The sequence below is a fragment of the Chrysemys picta genome, chromosome 10, assembly GCF_011386835.1.
Source record: "Chrysemys picta bellii isolate R12L10 chromosome 10, ASM1138683v2, whole genome shotgun sequence".
Lineage (NCBI taxonomy): Eukaryota > Metazoa > Chordata > Testudines > Emydidae > Chrysemys > Chrysemys picta.
Window position 1 is genome coordinate 46,787,583 of NC_088800.1, and position 19,093 is coordinate 46,806,675.

A 19,093-nucleotide genomic window follows, 5' to 3' on the forward strand; every position below is an offset into this window, starting at 1 on the left:
CCTAACTAAATACCAGAGTCAACTTTAAAAGGACAAATAATTGCACTTAAAATCAAAATAGCTCATTTTGAAGTCTAAGGCTTAGGGCCTAACGCAGCTCCCACTGAATTCCATGACATAAGATCAAGAAGCTTGTTTAAAACATGTTTATGTCCCATCTACACTACAATCTGGGCCAGGGGTTTAACCACCTTTCACTGACTTCAGCAGGAGCTATGGTTGCTCATTATTTCATAACCTTTCATTAGCTGTTGTCAAAGTTAGACTCAGGACTCATAGTTTGTTTTATTAGCACAGCGCTCTGCTAATACATTCAGATAATGTGAGCCTCCATGCAAGATTCAAACAGTCTTATTTATACAGATAAAAGGGTGCAAACTAAACAAAGGGACAGAGAGAGCAAAATTGTAAAATATGCATGGAGCATAATATGCATATCCTGCTTCCTTGTTAACTCTTATCGATCTAAGACTAATGCTTCACCAATTGCCCTTAAGTGGCAAGTTAAGCAGTTAATGTCTGCTTTCCTGCCCCCCTGGCTTGCAGCATTTCTCATTTCTACTTAAAGGTACATACAGCATTCTTTAATTCATTCTATTTCTTTAATATAATTCATTTCACTTTCACAATCCCTCCTTTTGGTCAATCTTACGCAAAGACCAACAATTACTGGGTTCCACATATTAATAGTTCTTTATCTCTTCGTTCATCAGTGATATTTAACATCATCATATTAGCACTCTGTTTTGGGGTAGTCACCTGGGTGGCATACCTTACACAATTCTGGATACAACAGGAGATTAACTGAAAACATACAAAAATCATTAGGATTCCAAACAGGATAGTCAGGGCTCCCTGAAACAACCAGTTTCCTGTGCCAGAGAAACTGAATAGGTTACTTAGCCACTTCCATAAAGAACTTGGCTCTTCATGGGGAAGATATGCAATTTGTTCTAAGTGACTAGCACGATCTATTACCTCATTGGTGTCATCAGGTATGAACACACAACATTCTTTCCAATGAGAGCACAGGTCCCTCCTTTGGCCGCCAGCACTATGTCCAATGCCTGACGGTTTTGGAGGGCCATCTGTCGGATCACCCCTGTTTCTTTGGCCAGGGTCTTTAAACTCTCTCCAGTTTCATTTGCCATTATTTCAACTACTGCTTGTAACCTTAGGAGCCTTTTTGCATGGTATATTACTCCCCCAAGTGGGATAAGGGAACTGCCAATGGCCTCTTCCCAGGTCAAGGGGCTTATCAGATGCCCAATGGTATGTAAATAACATAAGTCCCTTCTTCTTCGCCTGAAATTACGGAGGCGTTCTCGTGGGAAGGACCCTAGCACTCAGAATTGTGGGAAGAGTCGGGCGGGATAACAGATACCTGACCAGTTAGCTGGTAACACAGTATAAGCTTTGGTCCCACAAACCCAATGATGGCCTATTAAGGCTGGGAAGGGTCGGTTGCACCCATTTGTCACATAGGTGCCTACAAAGGAGGAGTAATATCCTCCGAAGGGCACAGGGTAATTCTCCTTACGAGGAGTGGTGTTATTTGCATGGCATTGAAAGATTGTATTGTTTTCACTAAGGTTACTGTAGGGGGAACATGAGCTTGATTTTTCTGTTTGATCCCAGGTTGAGAAAAAATTCATATCCCCATACCCGGCCCACCACTCTTTAGTTTTGTTTGAATAATCCCATACACCATTGGCCACAATATGCTGAAGGCAATGACTTTTTCCCAGATCCAGCCCTGTCCCATTACACACCCAACACCAATGACCTTTTCCCTCCACCACACTTATCCATTTAGATACATTTATTCCCACTGCTTCCCAAGTGTCATTACTGTTCCATGTTCTGTTAAACGGACGAGGTCCTCCAGTGAAGTCTGGGGAATTGAATGGGATTGCCAGGACAGGAACACCAGCTTGAGAGTGGGCTGGGATGTGGCTGCAGACCCAGCAATTAGAAATATTAAGAGTCTGAGCTATCCACACTTGCTGCTGGATAAAAGAATTGTCATTGTGGACTCCCCAGACCTTAAGACACCAGCAGCTGAGGAACAGGCGCCACCAGAGGCACATGTTGCAGGCAAGGCCCTTCCGGTTCTGACAACCTCAACTGAGGGAACCGCAGTCACGGTTTTACATCCACCAGGCAGCAGGCGCTAGGCTCACTACTGCTTCTTTTTGGGCCTTGCTTTAGGTCCTCGTCTGCTTCTGGCAACCCTTACAAGAGCGTAGATGGTAAGGTATTGCAGGCTGTTCCTCTACGTCTTCTTCTGGAGTCAAAATTGACTCTGCGTGGTCCTGAGGTAATTGGTTTGCTGGGGGGTGCCTTCTTACACTGAGAAGCATGTATGCACGCTGTGATGCCATGCACGCTGTGATGCCAGACAGTTTAACAGCCATCTGGATAGTAAGCAGTACCTGATGATTTTTTGATGTCCTTTAAGTCTCTTTACTTCTTCTTCCTTGACTCTGGCTATAACAATGGCCTTCACACCTTATCTTTTCCTGATGCATACATTCCTTATTCACACAGATTGAGAATACAAACAGTAGTATTTTATATGGAGCAAAAAAAGGCATTGCAAATTAAACCTTGCTAAGTTTTACAATCAATAACCAAGACAATTTACATTGAGACCCAGGCCTTCAATGTTCCTCTAATCTACTTAACATAGACACAATAGAGAATCCTGTTTCTTACTTACTAAACCTTAAAACAAAGAAATGTATATTTAACTAGAGGCCTACTTTGTAATACATATAGGAAACCATAGTAGACATTATAACTTATTCTAAAACAAAAGGGTGACCATAATCAGTCATAAGGATTGTTCTGGTCTGTCATTCCTTTCTGCTATTCAAAAAGGGTGGCTGACAGGGATGAAATCAAATCATACATTAATTCCTATGGGACATTATAAGATCCTGCTCCTACATATCCCCCTTTTGACACTAAGATTATTAATCGCCAGTGTCACTTCTTATTTAGTCCATGTAATAGAAAATACTGGGAGGTGATTTGGGCCTGTGGCTCTAGCTTTGCATACATTTGTTTTATCCAACAGCACATTTTAAACGTTACAATTAAACACATACAATTTAAAATCAAAAACAATAAGGGTTAGTAACATTAGTACGCCAGTAGTTGTGGGAGACCATTCAGAAAATACATTATACCAATGGTAAGCTGTTATGTCTTTCTGCAGTGGCAATTCTTAACATGTTGCCATTTGCATGTATAATATGAATGGTTTGGTTTCCCACATTGCCCTTTTGTTTGTTTTCGGAACTATGTTACCTTTTTATCTTTTGTAAACACAGTACTTACATTACATTCACATTTGTCTATTGGAAGGTTGCTAACACTTCCATTCTTTTAAAACACTTTCCCCCCCAAGAATTAACACATACACATAGCCCATTATACAGTACTTTGGTCTCATTATTCATTTTATCCCACACACAGGATCCTAGTGAGATGTCTTTACTACAGGGCTTTGGAGCAACAGGCATGGATAAGCATACCCACTTTTATTTGTTTCTTATTAGGTTGTCCTGTAGCTGATATTAGCTTTTCCTGAAAGACAAAAATAACATTTTTCTACCCCTTTGGGGTGGCATTCATTATTGCTTAAAATATTCCTTTCTTTTACAAATACCCTTGCTGATTGCAGGCAAAACAAGAGGAATTACCTCCATATTTTCCTGTGTTTTTGTTCTATAGGCAGGCCAGGTTTTAATGGCTTCTATCTTTTAAGAGTTATGGGGAAATTATCCCACTGTTCAGTTATTAAATCCATGAGGTGGTGTACCTCAGTTTTCCCTTTACAGCAGACCAAGGTTACAATGTCTTTCCTGCTGTATTAAGCTTTAAGTTTGTTCACAGGTAACAGCTGAAAAGCATCATTACCATAAAGGATTTTTTTTCTTCAAAAATCATACACACTATACATTGTTACAGGGGTACTTAGTAACATTAAATTTATTTTAATTAAAGGTATCTTGTTATACCGTGCCTTTTATTTAGACAATTTGTTTGCTGACCAGGTATGTTCTTTATCTGCAACTTCTTTGTGCTGGCAGTTCTCTCACTTCCTTTACCAGTTAGATAATTTGCATCCACACAGGCTTGGCTTTTGGATTCAAAACCATTAGCAGAGCTCAGAGACTCTGTCTTAAAAGGAACACAATTAACTTTTACCAGAGTTTTGATTACTTTTAACTCTTGCTTCCAAAACACACATAGATCTGAAAAAGAACACACAGTCTATTGTGGCTCCTTTGGAGCCCTAATAGGATTTTAATTAAGTAGCATGTTTCGTTTGCATTTCTTTTACCCCCTCTATAATATACACTGCACATGTCTGCACATTCCTTCTATACTTTAACTTTTAAAACATTAGCCATATTAATTTTTACATAAGTGTAACTGTTTCTTTTGTTCTTACAGAGTTTTATTTACCCTTATCAAAGTGACAGTCTGATTACACAGAGCCATTTTAAGGCTCAGTGTTTCTAACATTTCTTCTTTTTGTTTTGTGCACCTCACCCCTGCTGTTGCTTCAGAGGGCCACTGATTTTATTCTTTTCCTACAGCTTTCATTTGCTATTTTGTTACAAAAACAAACAAACAAACAGAATCCCGAATCTCTCCCTATTTTTCTGATTTTGACTGTCCTGCTGCAGTCATGACTTGGTCTTTATTTGAAAACATTTAAATTTTGTAAAGAATCAAGTTACCCCTTAAGGGTTAAATACCAAATCTCAAAGTCAACCAACACTGATTACCTGTATCTGGCAAAAAGGTCTGTCAGTTTTACAACTTTGAATTAAAGAGTCAAATGGATTTTTAGTGGCATTATAAACAAAACAAAACCAATTTATCTTAAACTTACAAAACAGGAGTTTTACAAACCTCACATATTCCCACAGACAGACAGATACATACACATTTTCTCTCCCTTAACATCCCTCTTACACTGCTTTGTTTTTACATAGTTGTACATAGATTACATTACCTTTATACATTTGGGGCAGTTAAGTTCCAATAGAACCCCCCCCCCCCTATGTTCTTTTAGCAAATTTGACTCAATTGTCCATAGTCAAATAATTTTAATTAGATAGTCTCTTTACCTGGATTATTTACAGACATTCCTCTGGAAAAGGGCCCATTTTTCCTTTAGAATGGCTGCAAAGAAACCAAGAATTCTTTTAACAAGATCCTTTTTAACATTTTCACAAAGTTTAACTGTTTAATTCTCTCCAGTCTCTGTAGAGTTAACTTTTCACTCTCTTTCCTTAAATCACTTGTTTATTTCCCAAAATGACACCTTTATCAACTCAGATTTCACCATTTTAAGTATTGTTCCAGGGGTTCATACTTGCACTTACTCCTGACACTATGCCCTTAGGGCTTCCAACCTGTTTTTTGTTTTGTTTTTTGTTTTTAGTTTCTTTATCTGTTGCTTGCCTGCTTGTCTGGGCCCAATCCTGCTTTTTCCAATGAACCATTTTTGTGAGTGATATTGTGGTCATTTCACAATTTTGAAAGAAATGCTTAAGGAAAGGGCCCAGGAAGGGTGGGGGCTAGTTGAGGAGCCCACCCTCCTTGCTGAATTGGTAATGGAACACTAAAGAATCAGTTTCTGAGGCAGACAACGAAGGGGAACAGAACAAGGGGCATTTTATCCTTTTTACAACGAGAGGGGAGTATGAAGGGAGTTGGGATCGATCCGGGGTTGTTGTTGTTGTTTTTTTTTTGTCAGAGAACAGGGTGAAGGGGAGCGCTCAGTCTGGTGGTGGGAGAGGAGGCTTTTAATAAAGCTTTTAATTTATTATTTGAATATTTGAGAGAGGTGAGTTTTGATTTTGTCCACCTACGATTTGCCTCTTCCCACCACTGCATGAAACAATTAACCTCTCCTTTAGCCAATTTAGTTTTAGGCTGACCGAGTTTGTTGTTTTAAGATGTCCACTCGGTCCTTGTTCCAAGGTTTTAACAGTGGCCACTGAGTTTTGGGATCTCCCTGAGTTAGCCTAGACCATTTTTCCAGAAATTTACAGGAGTCCGGACCCTTCCTAAAACTGAGCCGGCATTCCTTTAGGGAACTGTCCCGACTTAGACGTCTGGTTACCAATACAGGAGGACTTTACACACACCAATCACACAAGAAGGAAATTCGGGTTCGTCAGAGCGATGCCCGGTGCAACACACAAAAGGAGCCCACAGGCTACTGACTCAATCGCCCTTGCTTTCACACCAAGGGTTTTACCTAAGGTGCGGCGCGGCTGCGATTGTGCAGATTTCACTCACTCAGACCGCGGGGACAGGAACCCCTTGGTTGGCCGATCCCCGGACGGAAATGGCACCCAGACTCAAACACTCCACAGGAGGACGGATAGACACAGAGACAGAACAGTCCTCAGTCCGGACAAAACACAGAAATAATTACCTGACCAGATTCCTGATGTCAGATCCCGGGATCCCTACCAGAACAGAGTGGGAACCAACAGGTTCGATGGCGTAGACCTCACTGTGGTCGTGCACCCTTCCGTTCAGGAGGAGGACCGCTCGGGCCAAATGCCCAGGTGCTGGCTACCACGGTCGTCCTACAAAAACGGTCAGGAATCACACAGCCCCAGTGAAGACGGTTGCCATCTCGGTGGAACCTCCAAATTGTCAAAGTTAGACTCAGGACTCATAGTTTGTTAGACCACTCTGTTTTATTAGCACAGCGCTCTGCTAATACATTCAGATAATGTGAGCCTCCATGCAAGATTCAAACAGTCTTATTTATACAGATAAAAGGGTGCAAACTAAACAAAGGGACAGAGAGAGCAAAATTGTAAAATATGCATGGAGCATAATATGCATATCCTACTTCCTTGTTAACTCTTATCGATCTAAGACTAATGCTTCACCAATTGCCCTTAAGTGGCAAGTTAAGCAGTTAATGTCTGCTTTCCTGCCCCCCTGGCTTGCAGCATTTCTCATTTCTACTTAAAGATACATACAGCATTCTTTAATTCATTCTATTTCTTTAATATAATTCATTTCACTTTCACACTGTGCAAATATGGAGCCCAGACTTAAAAACCATCAGCCTTACTGCCTTTGTGGCTCAATAACCATTGTTCTGTCTATGTACGTGCTATCATTTCATGGGCTAGGCCCAGCAGATTTGGCTATGGACATGCCAGAGTGACATCTGTTGTATTGCTCACAACCAGGGATCTCCATGGCTGAAAGCAGGAGCCTCTCCAGGTCCCAGAGCTGGAAGCTGGAACAGAAAGGGACACATTGCACGCCATGCACTGGATTACATAAGATCTCTGCCCAATGATGCTTGGATGGATGGCTGGCAAAGGGACCCATAGCTTCTGTGCCTCTGAGTGGCTTAGAATCTCCTCCAAAGCAATGAGCATATGCAGCACCATCCAGAATTGGGCCCTCACTGAGGACTGATGAAGGATTGCCCTGAGGAAGCTAGTTGTTGACTCAGGAATTTGGAAGTGATTTTATTTCTCTGGACTGCTAATGACCTACAGAGGGACTGGCAGCAGCCATCAGACCATGAAGAGTCAGGCTTTTTTCTTTTAAGACTTTCCAGTGTGCTCCGGTTGGACAAGGTAGGCTGAGTTTCTGATATTCTTGGGGCAGTGCTACTTGAGCTGAGTTAAGGTAGTTCGGGTGCTGCTGAATTTTCCGACTTTCAAACCATCACATTTCTTGTACGTTTCATCTTAACTCTGATTTTGCTGCAGCTGGATGACTGCTTCTTTACTTATCACAATGATGTGATTGGAATAACAGAGACTTGGTGGGATAACTCACATGACTGGAGTACTGTCATGGAAGGATATAAACTGTTCAGGAAGGACAGGCAGGGCAGAAAAGGTGTGGGAGTTGCATTGTATGTAAGAGAGGAGTATGACTGCTCAGAGCTCCGGTATGAAACCGCAGAAAAACATGAGAGTCTCTGGATTAAGTTTAGAATTGTGAGCAACCAGGGTCATGTCTTGGTGGGAGTCTGCTATAGACCACCAGACCAAGGGGATGAGGTGGACGAGGCTTTCTTCTGGCAACTAGTAGAAGTTACTAGATCGCAGGTCCTGGTTCTAATGGGAGACTTTAATCACCCCGATATCTGCTGGCAGAGCAATACAGCGGTGCACAGACAATCCAGGAAATTTTTGGAAAGTATAGGGGACGATTTCCTGGTGCAAGTGCTGGAGGAACCAACTAGGGGCAGAGCTCTTCTTGGCCTGCTGCTCACAAACCGGGAAGAATTAGTAGGGGAAGCAAAAGTGGATGGGAACCTGGGAGGCAGTGACCATGAGATGGTTGAGTTCAGGATCCTGACACAAGGAAGAAAGGAGAGCAGCAGAATACGGACCCTGGACTTCAGAAAAGCAGACTTTGACTCCCTCGGGGAACTGATGGGCAGGATCCTCTGGGAGAATAACATGAAGGGGAAAGGAGTCCAGGATAGCTGGCTGTATTTTAAAGAATCCTTCTTGAGGTTGCAGGAACAAACCATCCCAATGTGTAGAAAGAATAGTAAATATGGCAGGCGACCAGCTTGGCTTAACAGTGAAATCCTTGCTGATCTTAAACGCAAAAAAGAAGCTTACAAGAAGTGGAAGATTGGACAAATGACCAGGGAGGAGTATAAAAATATTGCTCAGGCAGGCAGGAGTGAAATCAGGAAGGCCAAATCACACTTGGAGTTGCAGCTAGCAAGAGATGTTAAGAGTAACAAGAAGGGTTTCTTTAGGTATGTTAGCAACAAGAAGAAAGTCAAGGAAAGTGTGGGCCCCTTACTGAATGAGGGAGGCAACCTAGTGACAAAGGATGTGGAAAAAGCTAATGTACTCAATGCTTTTTTTGCCTCTGTCTTCACAAACAAGGTCAGCTCCCAGACTACTGCACTAGGCAGCACAGGACGGGGAGGAAGGGACCAGCTCTCTGTGGAGAAAGAAGTTGTTCGGGACTATTTAGAAAAACTGGACGAGCCCAAGTCCATGGGGCCGGATGCGCTGCATCCGAGGGTGCTAAAGGAGTTGGCGGATGTGATTGCAGAGCCATTGGCCATTATCTTTGAAAACTCATGCCCATCGGGGGAGGTCCCGGATGACTGGAAAAAGGCTAATGTAGTCCCCATCTTTAAAAAAAGGGATGAAGGAGGATCCAAGGAACTACAGGCCAGTCAGCCTCACCTCAATCCCTGGAAAAATCACGGAGCAGATCCTCAAGGAATCAATTTTGAAGCACTTAGAGGAGAGGAAAGTGATCAGAAACAGTCAGCATGGATTCACCAAGGGTAAGTCATGCCTGACTAACCCAATTGCCTTCTATGAGGAGATAACTGGCTCTGTGGATGAGGGGAAAGCAGTGGATGTGTTATTCCTTGACTTTAGCAAAGCTTTTGATATGATCTCCCACAGTATTCTTGCCAGCAAGTTAAAGAAGTATGGGCTGGATGAATGGACTATAAGGTGCATAGAAAGCTGGCTAGATCATCGGGCTCAACGGGTAGCGATCAATGGCTCCATGTCTAGTTGGCAGCCGGTATCAAGCGGAGTGCCCCAAGGGTCGGTCCTGGGGCCGGTTTTGTTCAATATCTTCATTAATGATCTGAAGGATGGCGTGGACTGCACTCTCAGCAAGTTTGCAGATGACACTAAACTGGGAGGAGTGGTAGATACGCTGGAGGGTAGGGATAGGATACAGAGGGCCCTAGACAAATTAGAGGATTGGGCCAAAAGAAATATGATGACGTTCAACAAGGACAAGTGCAGAGTCCTGCACTTAGGATGGAAGGATCCCATGCACTGTTACAGACTAGGGACCAAATGGCTAGGCAGCAGTTCTGCAGAAAAGGACCTAGGGGTTACAGTGGTCGAGAAGCTGGATATGAGTCAACAGTGTGTCCTTGTTGTGAAGAAGGCTAACGGCATTATGGGTTGTATAAGTAGGGGCTTTGCCAGCAGATTGAGGGAAGTGATCATTCCCCTCTATTTGACATTGGTGAGGACTCATCTGGAGTACTGTGTCCAGCTTTGGGCCCCACACTACAAGAAGGATGTGGAAAAATTGGAAAGAGTCCATCGGAGGGGAACAAAAATGATTAGGGGACTGGAGCACATGACTTATGAGGAGAGGCTGAGGGAACTGGGATTGTTTATTCTGCAGAAGAGAAGAATGAGGGGGGATTTGATAACTGCTTTCACCTACCTGAAAGGGGGTTCCAAAGAGGATGGATCTAGACTGTTCTCACTGGTAGCAGACGACAAAACAAGGAGTAATGGTCTAAAGTTGCAGTGGGGGAGGTCTAGGTTGGATATTAGGAAACACTATTTCACTAGGAGCATGGTGAAGCACTGGAATGGGTTACCTAGGGAGGTGGTGGAATCTCCTTCCTTAGAGGTTATTAAGGTCAGGGTTGACAAAGCCCTGGCTGGGATCATTTAGTTGGGAATTGGTCCTGCTTTGAGCAGGGGGTTGGACTAGATGACCTCCTGAGGTTCCTTCCAACCCTCATATTCTATGATTCTATGAATGCTCCTGTAAGGATTTGGACCCTGGGTATGAGCTCTCACCCTTAACACAATGTCTTGTCTGGGGCTCAGTACTAGCACTCTCTTTCCCTGCCTCCTTCCTGTCTTTGGGCTGATGAGAAGGCAGGGAGCCTCTCTTTCCCATACCTCATCCCCGGGCAATCTTCTTCCTGTTACACCCAAGCAGCCTTCAATGTGATGGCAGTAGGGGCTGCATATGGCAGCAGAATTTGCCCTTTTCATATGCAGGGATGGTTTTGTCCAACACAGAAATGCAGCCACCTCTGGGGTGAGGCAGGGCAGCTATTGCACACTAGCAGCACTATTAAGGAGAAGAAAGGAAGAATAAATTTTCTAGTTGAAATTGCTGGGGGAATGTGGCTCTTGCAGGCAGAATTTAAATCCCTGTTTCTGAGATTGCAGGGCTAGTGCTCCAGTTTAAGTCTCACTGCAAGTTACTCATTGATTTGTTCCTTGGGCCTTTTGCTAATGCAGATCTATCTAGGGGTTTGAACTTTCACTTCCCGAGACCAACCCTTACAACTGAGCTGCTGTCAGTGAACATCTCTTTTTAGAGCCAGCCCTGCATCCTTTGGATTCCAGCCCCAATTAACACAGACCACACATGCCTGACTCCATGGCAGGTAGCAGTGAGACGCCAGTGTTAAGGAACCTATTAGCATTAGCTAAATCTCTACCAGGACTTCTCCAGTGGACTGTTTTCTTTCCACTTTTCCCTTCCCATTCCTAGCCAAGTTTCATCTGTTCGGATTAATTTGAGTTCAGATCCCTCTCCTACCACTGTATCCACTCCTGCCTTTGCACTAACACAGCTAATTTGGGTTGATAAATTCCTGAGTCAACAAGTACTGCTGCAGATAAAGGTTCAGCTGTGAGACCTGTCCCCTGGAAGCCTGAGACACTGCAGACATCACTGTCGGCCTGAGGTTAATATATTGTGCTTCAGTGGTAAAGCGAGACACTGGCCGCTCTGTGGATAGGGTGACCAGATCACAAGAGTGAAATATCAGGACACATTGGGCGAGCGGGGGGGGGGGGGGGGGAGGGGGCGTCGGCGAGCGGGGGGGGGAAAGAGATGACGATGACAGACACAGGTGCACATAGCCATGAGGGGGGCCCTAGGAAGCTGCGAGAGGGGTTGTACGGCCCCTGCTGCAGCCCGCACCACAAGACACAGGGCAAGGACTCATGGCCCCAGCTCCAGTAGAAGCCATGGGGCCAGGGGCACAGGGCTCCGGCTCCAGCCCCCGCCTGAAGCTGCAGGACAGGGGCGCAGGATCCTGGTTGCCAAGTCAGATCCAGTTGCAGGGCAGGGGAGTGAAGGGTCCCGGTTCTAGCTCTGGCTCCAGCCGCAGTCACAGAGGGGAGGCCCCAGTCCTGCCTTCAGCCGCAGCTTCAGCCACTGACAGCTGAAGCAAACTACATCATCACAAAGGTCTGGAATCAGTGAGTCTAAATTATAGACAATCATAATACATATTTAAACATACAGATTTATTTGAACACTAAACAAAGAACTTTAAGTTGCGTGTCTTTCCCCTCAGATAAGGGCTCTGGGGTGGGCTGGGGTGGGGCCACCCCCCAAATCCTGCCGCCCAAGGCGACCGCCTAGTGGAAGCGCCGGCCATGCATGTGTGGCCTCCCCTGCTCCTGCCCCTCACCATAGCCTCACTGGGGATGGGGCTGCCCCTTGCCCAGTGTGGGGCAGGAGTGGGGACTGCAGGGTGGTGGCTGTGGTGCGGGGGGGTGTCACAAAATTCACCCAAGCCCCAGCTGCTCAGGGCTAGGAAGCCCCCTTCCCCCATCTCCCCTCTGGTGGGTGGGTGGGTGCTGGGGGTGGAGGGGGCTGCCATCACATGTGGCTTCCTTCCTCCCCTGCTGCAGCCTGTTGCCCCTCACTGGGGGTGGGGGGTGGGGATGCCTCTTGCCCAACGTTGAGCAGGAGTGGGGGCTGAGGGGGGGGGGTGGATCACAGGGTCAAACACTCACCAAAGCCCCAGAAGCTGCTCAGGTGAGTGAGATCCACTCCAGATGTCCGTCTCCTGGCAAGAAGTCCCCTTGGCGTCTCCTCCAGGTGGTTGCCAGGGGAGGGGAGGGGGGCTGCCAAACACATGTGTGCCACCTCCTCCCCCATCCCCCCTTCCCTCTCCCCCTCCTGCTGCTCTTGTGCGATAGCCCTTAGGCAGAAGCAGAAGCAAGCAAGGGAGAGGTACTGGGCTCTTTTCTTTCAGGCAGGGAAGCTCTGGGGTGGGGGAAGGGACTTGGGGGGTGGCCTACAGGGGCCGGGGCCTGCTTCAGGCAGGGCCAAGGGAGAAACCCAGCTCCAAATATTGGTGGAGCACAGCCCCCAGCCTTGAATATTCCTGGTGCTCGGGCACCACGAGCCCATATAACCTGCCGCCCCCCTGCCCCCAAGCGGGGCAGATTGGCAAGAGCAAGAGAGGTAAGGGCTGGGCTCACCCCGTTTCCTAAAGCCTTGCAGCCCCCAGCTGGGAGGTAGCGGGGGTGTCCCCTAGCCCACCCCGCTCCCTTCTCCGCAGCTGTTCAGAATCGGAGTCACTTCGCCCACACCCTTCCTGGGAGTCCCCCCTTTGGCCTCCAGGTTTCACACCTGCTTGGCCATTCCCCCACTGGGTAGCCATGCAAAATTTAGGGGAAACTGAGGCACACATGATTCATTGAAAACTTGAGAACATTTGTCACAACTTGAGCCTCCCTCCCCCCAACCCTGCTGGACAGTCGCCCTCGTTGGCTTATTTCTTTCCTCCTCTATTTTTTATTTTATTTTCACCCCCCCCTCCCAATCACTCAATGTCCTCACCCCCCCACTGGCACCTTCCTCCACAAGAGAGAAGCTGCTTCCCAGCGGGCTGGGGGGTGTAGGTACTGCTATGCTTAGCCCCCTCTGAAAGAATGTGGCTCCCCTGCCCCCATGCTCACCAGGCCAGCGGCCCCCTGCATCAGCAGAGCAGAACAGTGACTCTACAAAAGCCCCCCCCAGCACCCCACGCTCTTGCTGCCTCCCGGCGGATCCCCCAGGCAGGCACACATACAGCCAACTAGCCACAGCAAAAGCAGCCGGAGTAAGTTGATTGCTTACCACGAGGCTGGAGCAGCAGCATGCAGCAAGCAAACATCCAGCAGGCAGAGGCAGGTCCTGCTCTGGCTCCTAGCCTGGAGGGTCGCGTGGCTGGGGGTCGGGTCAAGTCGAGGCAGGCGGGGGGGACTCAGTCTCTCTGCCCACTGCCGGCGTCTACAAGCCGCGCCCCCCCAGCATGCAGCCGAGCTGTGGACTATTCCTCCCTGCTGCCTCACTCTGTGTGCCTGGGGCTGCTGCTGCTGGATTCTTTAGGTTCTTGCCGGCCGGCCGGCAGGCGGACACCAGCTGAGAGCTCAGCTGTGCAGCGCTGCCCCAGGGCCGGGGAAGAACACGTGGGTGGCGCCGGCTTGCCGCGGTCCCGGATATCGGGACAAAGTGCGTCCCGACCAAGGTAAGGTCGGGACGCGGGACAAGTCCCCTAAAATCGGGACTGTCCCGTCAAAATCGGGACCTCTGGTCACCCTATCTGTGGAGAACCTCCACCTTCTCTGTGTTAACACTCGGTGGGAAAAGGTCTTCCCGGCCCATGATGTTTCCTTTCCTGAATCAGGAGTACTGGAGCCCTTTTGACAGTTTTCATGACAAGCCAGAGAACGGAAGAGCTCAGTGGTTAGGGCCCTAACCTGTGATGTGAGGACCACCTTCAGGTGCCTGCTTGAATCCTCCTGCAGCCTCCGTGGGACCCTCCCTTCTACCCTCTCTCCTTAATGCTCCAGTTTCGGTCTCAAAAAAGATATATTAGAATGTGAAAAAGTTCTCAGGCCTGTGCCCTTTCCACACATGCCTGGATTTTCTCTCCTTCCCTTTCAGAGCCCACCTTTGCTCCCATCCCATTTCTTCTCCTGCCCTTCCTGTACCTTATCCTTTAATTGTCCTTGTTTCCATCCAAATTAGGTTTCATATTCCTGGAGGCAGGCAGTGTGTGGCCATAGAATGCCTCATGTGCCTAGACATGGAAAGCAATAAAGGATAATAAGCAACCATGTGCTGGATCCAAGCAGATTACAGGGAACGCTGGATTCAGCCAAAGGCCTCATGCGGTTTTTACCGACTCCACCAGGAAGGTGAGACTGTCACTGATATTCCAGCTGTCAGGGCTTTCCCCTTAACAAAGCTGGGCTGATTAGGCTCATTTCCATATGGACAAAGTGTAGCTACGGGGTCATCAAGCAAAACGCCTCTGTCCCCCTTCTGCTCTGGCCTCCATGCACAGCACCATGGGGGTGGGGTGGGGGCACAGGAGGCCAACATGTGCCTCTTAGAGCACCTGGCCTATCAGTCCCAAGGCTGGCTTCTACATGGGAATTGCCAGACTTTTCAGCCTCAAGGTCCATCTGGCCTCGTCCTGTCCTGTCTCTGACCATGGCTGGCATGAGCCACTTCAGAGGAAGATCCCCTGCAGCAAGCAGTTAGGGACCAACCTGCTGCCAGGGAAGGTTCCCTCCTTGCCCCACAATAGAGGTTTGTTCTTGCCCCATAGCAGCAGGGCTTAGATTCCTTCCAGAGCTCTTTGTAAGGGGACCCCTTCCAATCTATATAACTCCTGCTCCGCTGGAGGAGGGGGGCATGGTCTCGCCCTCCAGCAGTCTCCAACAGGGCCATCAGCACCAGCTTAATTTACAGCACCTGTGGGCTGGGGGTGTGCCCAGGCCTTACAGAGTGGGAGGGTGGCCTAGAGTGCCAAGTCACCTTTTCTTGCATCCCCTCGAGACTTTTGCTGAACACGGCTTGGTTAGGCCCAGGGGTCTGTCCTTAGGGTCCTGGAGCCCTCATGCTTCAGGAGACAGGCTTATTTCCAGGCAGGGAGGGGCCACTCCCTCTCACAGTGTGGTACTACCTGGTTGGGAACAGTGTGGGAGTCTCCCATCTTCTGAAGCCTCTGGCATTGATCACCATGGAAGCCAGGAAACCAGAGGTGAATGCACCTGTCTCTTCTGGTGTCGTATGCCAGCTTTGTGGGCAAGGTAGTGGCTAGCCCACTGTGAGGACAAGGGACTTACTGCTAGCTCTGACTACGGGCAAGCTCCTTCACCTCCAGGGCGGGAGGCCTGTGCTCTTGCAGCTGAAGGCTGAGGGTTCTGGATAAGTTGGTGTCTTGTTATTGGCCTACTCATTGGCCGAGTCAGTGGCCTATTGTCAGCATCACCCTGGGCCACACACGCAAGACTCTTGGGTCAGGATCTGGACTTGTGCTTTCCCAGCCCTCAGGGATGTTGGGTTCTGGTTGGGTCCTGGTTGGGTCCACTCTAGATCAGGGTAATGTTTTCAGGGACCCTCTGTCCCTGCCGAGAAAGCCAGGCTTAGAACTCAAAGCATTTAAATAAGAATTTACTAAGCTGCAGGGAGACAACTTAAAAAGTCCCCCGATTTCCTATTCTCAGAAGAACACAAAGGCATCTGTGGGAGATGAAACAAATGCATTAAGGCGGCTGCAGATGCCAATTGCTGGATGAAAAGCTTATGCTGGGTGTTGGAACTTATTTCACTAGTGTTGGAACAGAGCTAGCATCAGCTGCGAGATCACTGCCTTGGGTGTGGAATCGGGGCCTGAAAAAGAGTCCGACCTTCTAAATCCCTCCCATGCTGCATAGCTGTGCTAATGTGTGCGTCTGTGTGTGAGTGCACAGCACTTCACAGCCCCTCCCAGACTAGGGGTGGGTTATCTCAACGATACCCAGACACATGTGGAGTGTCCCATGGTTGATCTTTTATTGCCAGCTGTAGCAACACCACCAACCTGGTCTGGTTCAGGGCTAGATGCTGCTTCAGTTTCCCTTTCACAGAGTTTAGTCCTTCTGCCTAGGTTAGTTGCTGCAGTGATGTGGCCCATTGGCCATAAAAGAACTAATTTACCCTTTCTGGGGTATCAAAGTCAAACAGGCACCAAACAAAAAGAGTCTTTGCCCCAATCTCCAGCTGGCCACAGCCTCCCTGCCCTGAGGGTCTGTCTTCAGTCCCTAAAGAGTCTTACAGCCTCTACTCAGTCTCTCCCTGCCCTCTACAGATCACTAACTCACCAGGCTGCTCTCCCAGGAGTCCTGCTCCCGGTCTGGCTCTTCACAAGCCTGTATCTCATCTGCAGGCCACAGCACTGCCTGGCATCTGATTTGACTCATTTTCTCCACCTGAGGAGCTAAGATAAATAACACTACTCAGCTCTTATAGCAGCTTTCATCCCATAGATTGCAAAGTGCTGTATCAACCAGGTGGCTAGCCCCATTTTACAGATGGGGAAATGGCCTACCCAGGAGGCCAGCGGCAGAGCCAGGAATGGAGGACAGGTTTCCTGAGTTTTAATCCAGTAGCTTACCCACTAGGCTATGCTGCTTCCCATCACAGTAACATAATGCATGTCTACAGGGGTGCCTCCTGAAATTGGGGGAGGGATAGCTCAGCAGTTTGAGCATTGCCCTATTAAACCCAGGCTTGTGAGTTCAATCCTTGAGGGGGGCCACTTAGGGATCTGGGACAAAATCAGTACTTGGTCCTGCTAGTGAAGGTAGGGGGCTGGACTTGATGACCTTTTTAGGGTCCCTTCCAGTTCTATAAAAAAAACCCTGAATCCTGGCATTTCCTTGACTTCGCAGCCTTACTCATGTCCTTTTACTGTAGTTTTTCATGAGTAATTAAGTCAGTAATTATGTTGGGCTGGAGCCTTCATGGCTAACAGCCTCTCATGGCAGCACTTGGGTTTCCTCTTCCTCCAGCCACCTCCTCAGCTTTCATGTGGATAGCATTAGCATGTGCTGGCTCCAGAGGCTGCTGCTGCAGAATGGGTAACAAAGGCCCATTCATCACTGTCTCATTATGGGCATAAGAGGCTCTGACAATGCACTGCATCAAACCTGAGTTTGCCAATTTAAATCCCAAGCTCAGTGTGAAAACCTCCATTAATAGAATCAAATGAGCTTTAGCCCAGTGACAAGAAAAAGAAAAAAGAATTGACAAGTGGCCAAGCAGCCCTGGCGCTGGCTCAGCATTGGTGCTGGGTGAGAGGGTTGGCAGGGATGGTGCCTTGCTAAAATGGGGGCTTCACGTGTCCCTGACCTGTAGGGATATACTAGACTGAGCTAGCACAAAGGAGAAGCCTGCAGGTTTGCCTAACAGTCAGTTCTGCCCATGCCTTTCAGGCCTTCCCTGCTATTCCAGCCCTGAGCTCCTCACACACAGCCTTTCCAATACTGTAGCACCCACTCCTAGTCCAAACCTGCATCCACTTGCACCTCTGCCAATGCACCCCACACCTAACCCACAGAACCCTCTGCTGTTCCAGCCCTGCCCTGAAAGGTTAAGCAATTCACGTCAGTCTTATCTGACATACCTCAGTCCTTACCTGTAGTGATCCCTGCTATTCCAGCCCTGCTCTTCACTCCACTGTCTTTCCACAACTTTGCCACAATCCAGACATGTAGATCTCTTGTGAGTCCAGTCCTACAGCTTCCCACAGCTCCACCAATGTAGCTCACTCCTAAGCCACAGTGGCACTCTCTGCTATTCTAGTCCTGGATCCACCAGCCCTACCAATGCACCCCCATCCTGACCTGCAGCCCTCCCCGTCCATTATGCTAACCTCTGGGCCTCTGCTCAGACTGTCATTTATGCCAAGAGTAGTAGCTATGCTGTGGCATAGTCATGTGGAGAAGTATTCATTAGTGATTAAACTGAGCTGACGGAACTCATTTCACTTGTGGTCTGAGGCAGATTTTGCAGCCAAAATCTTCACAGAGGGACAAAGGAAGGTATTACCCTGATGCAATATACAGTATTTGTATATGCTGGGGCTGTGTGATTGTGGAAAACAAGGAGCACAACCATCTTTAATCACCAGAATTGCCCTTTTTTATCATCCATTGAAACTGTCCCCTCTCTCCACTTTGTCTCCGTTCCTCATGACAGCTCTACGCAAGCCAACGAACATGCAACAAGCAAGGGACATCTGGGCCATAACCCATCTGTGGGTGACTGGGGGGCAAGAAGGTGCAAAGAGGATTCAGAATCCATCTGCTGACTCCTGGCCCACAAGAGTTAGCAGATTTTCCTGTAGCAAAAATGATGCAATGGACAAATTTGGGAGGTCAGGTTTGCATTGCCAATCAATATTCCCCATCAAAACCATTGGCTCAAAGCTGATCAACTAGTACCCACTTTAAAATCAGCGGTGAAAGAAGAAATGCGATAGCATTTGGAAACGCTCAGCTAATTCTAGGTGCCCAATTTGAAAGGCCTGAGGGCCTGATTTTTCAGATGGCACAGCACTGTATAGCACGTTATATGCTCAATGCCCAGCTCCCATTGACTTCGGCTGCAGTTGGGAGCTCTCAGCACATCTGCAAATCAGGCCCAGGGATTCCCCAAGGTCAGGCACCCAGAAAATGAGGAACACACACTTAGTGGC

At 47.6% G+C, this 19,093-nt stretch overlaps 1 long non-coding RNA gene across 1 annotated transcript; it reads right to left on the minus strand.

Annotated features, from left to right (window-relative positions):
* Positions 1-266: 266 nt before the first annotated feature.
* LOC135973991 (uncharacterized) lies at positions 267-14,150 on the minus strand. The gene is made up of 2 exons (XR_010591111.1): positions 13,699-14,150; positions 267-5,205 (listed from the first exon to the last, which is right to left on the minus strand). It is a non-coding gene; the product is annotated as an uncharacterized LOC135973991 (long non-coding RNA).
* Positions 14,151-19,093: the final 4,943 nt, after the last annotated feature.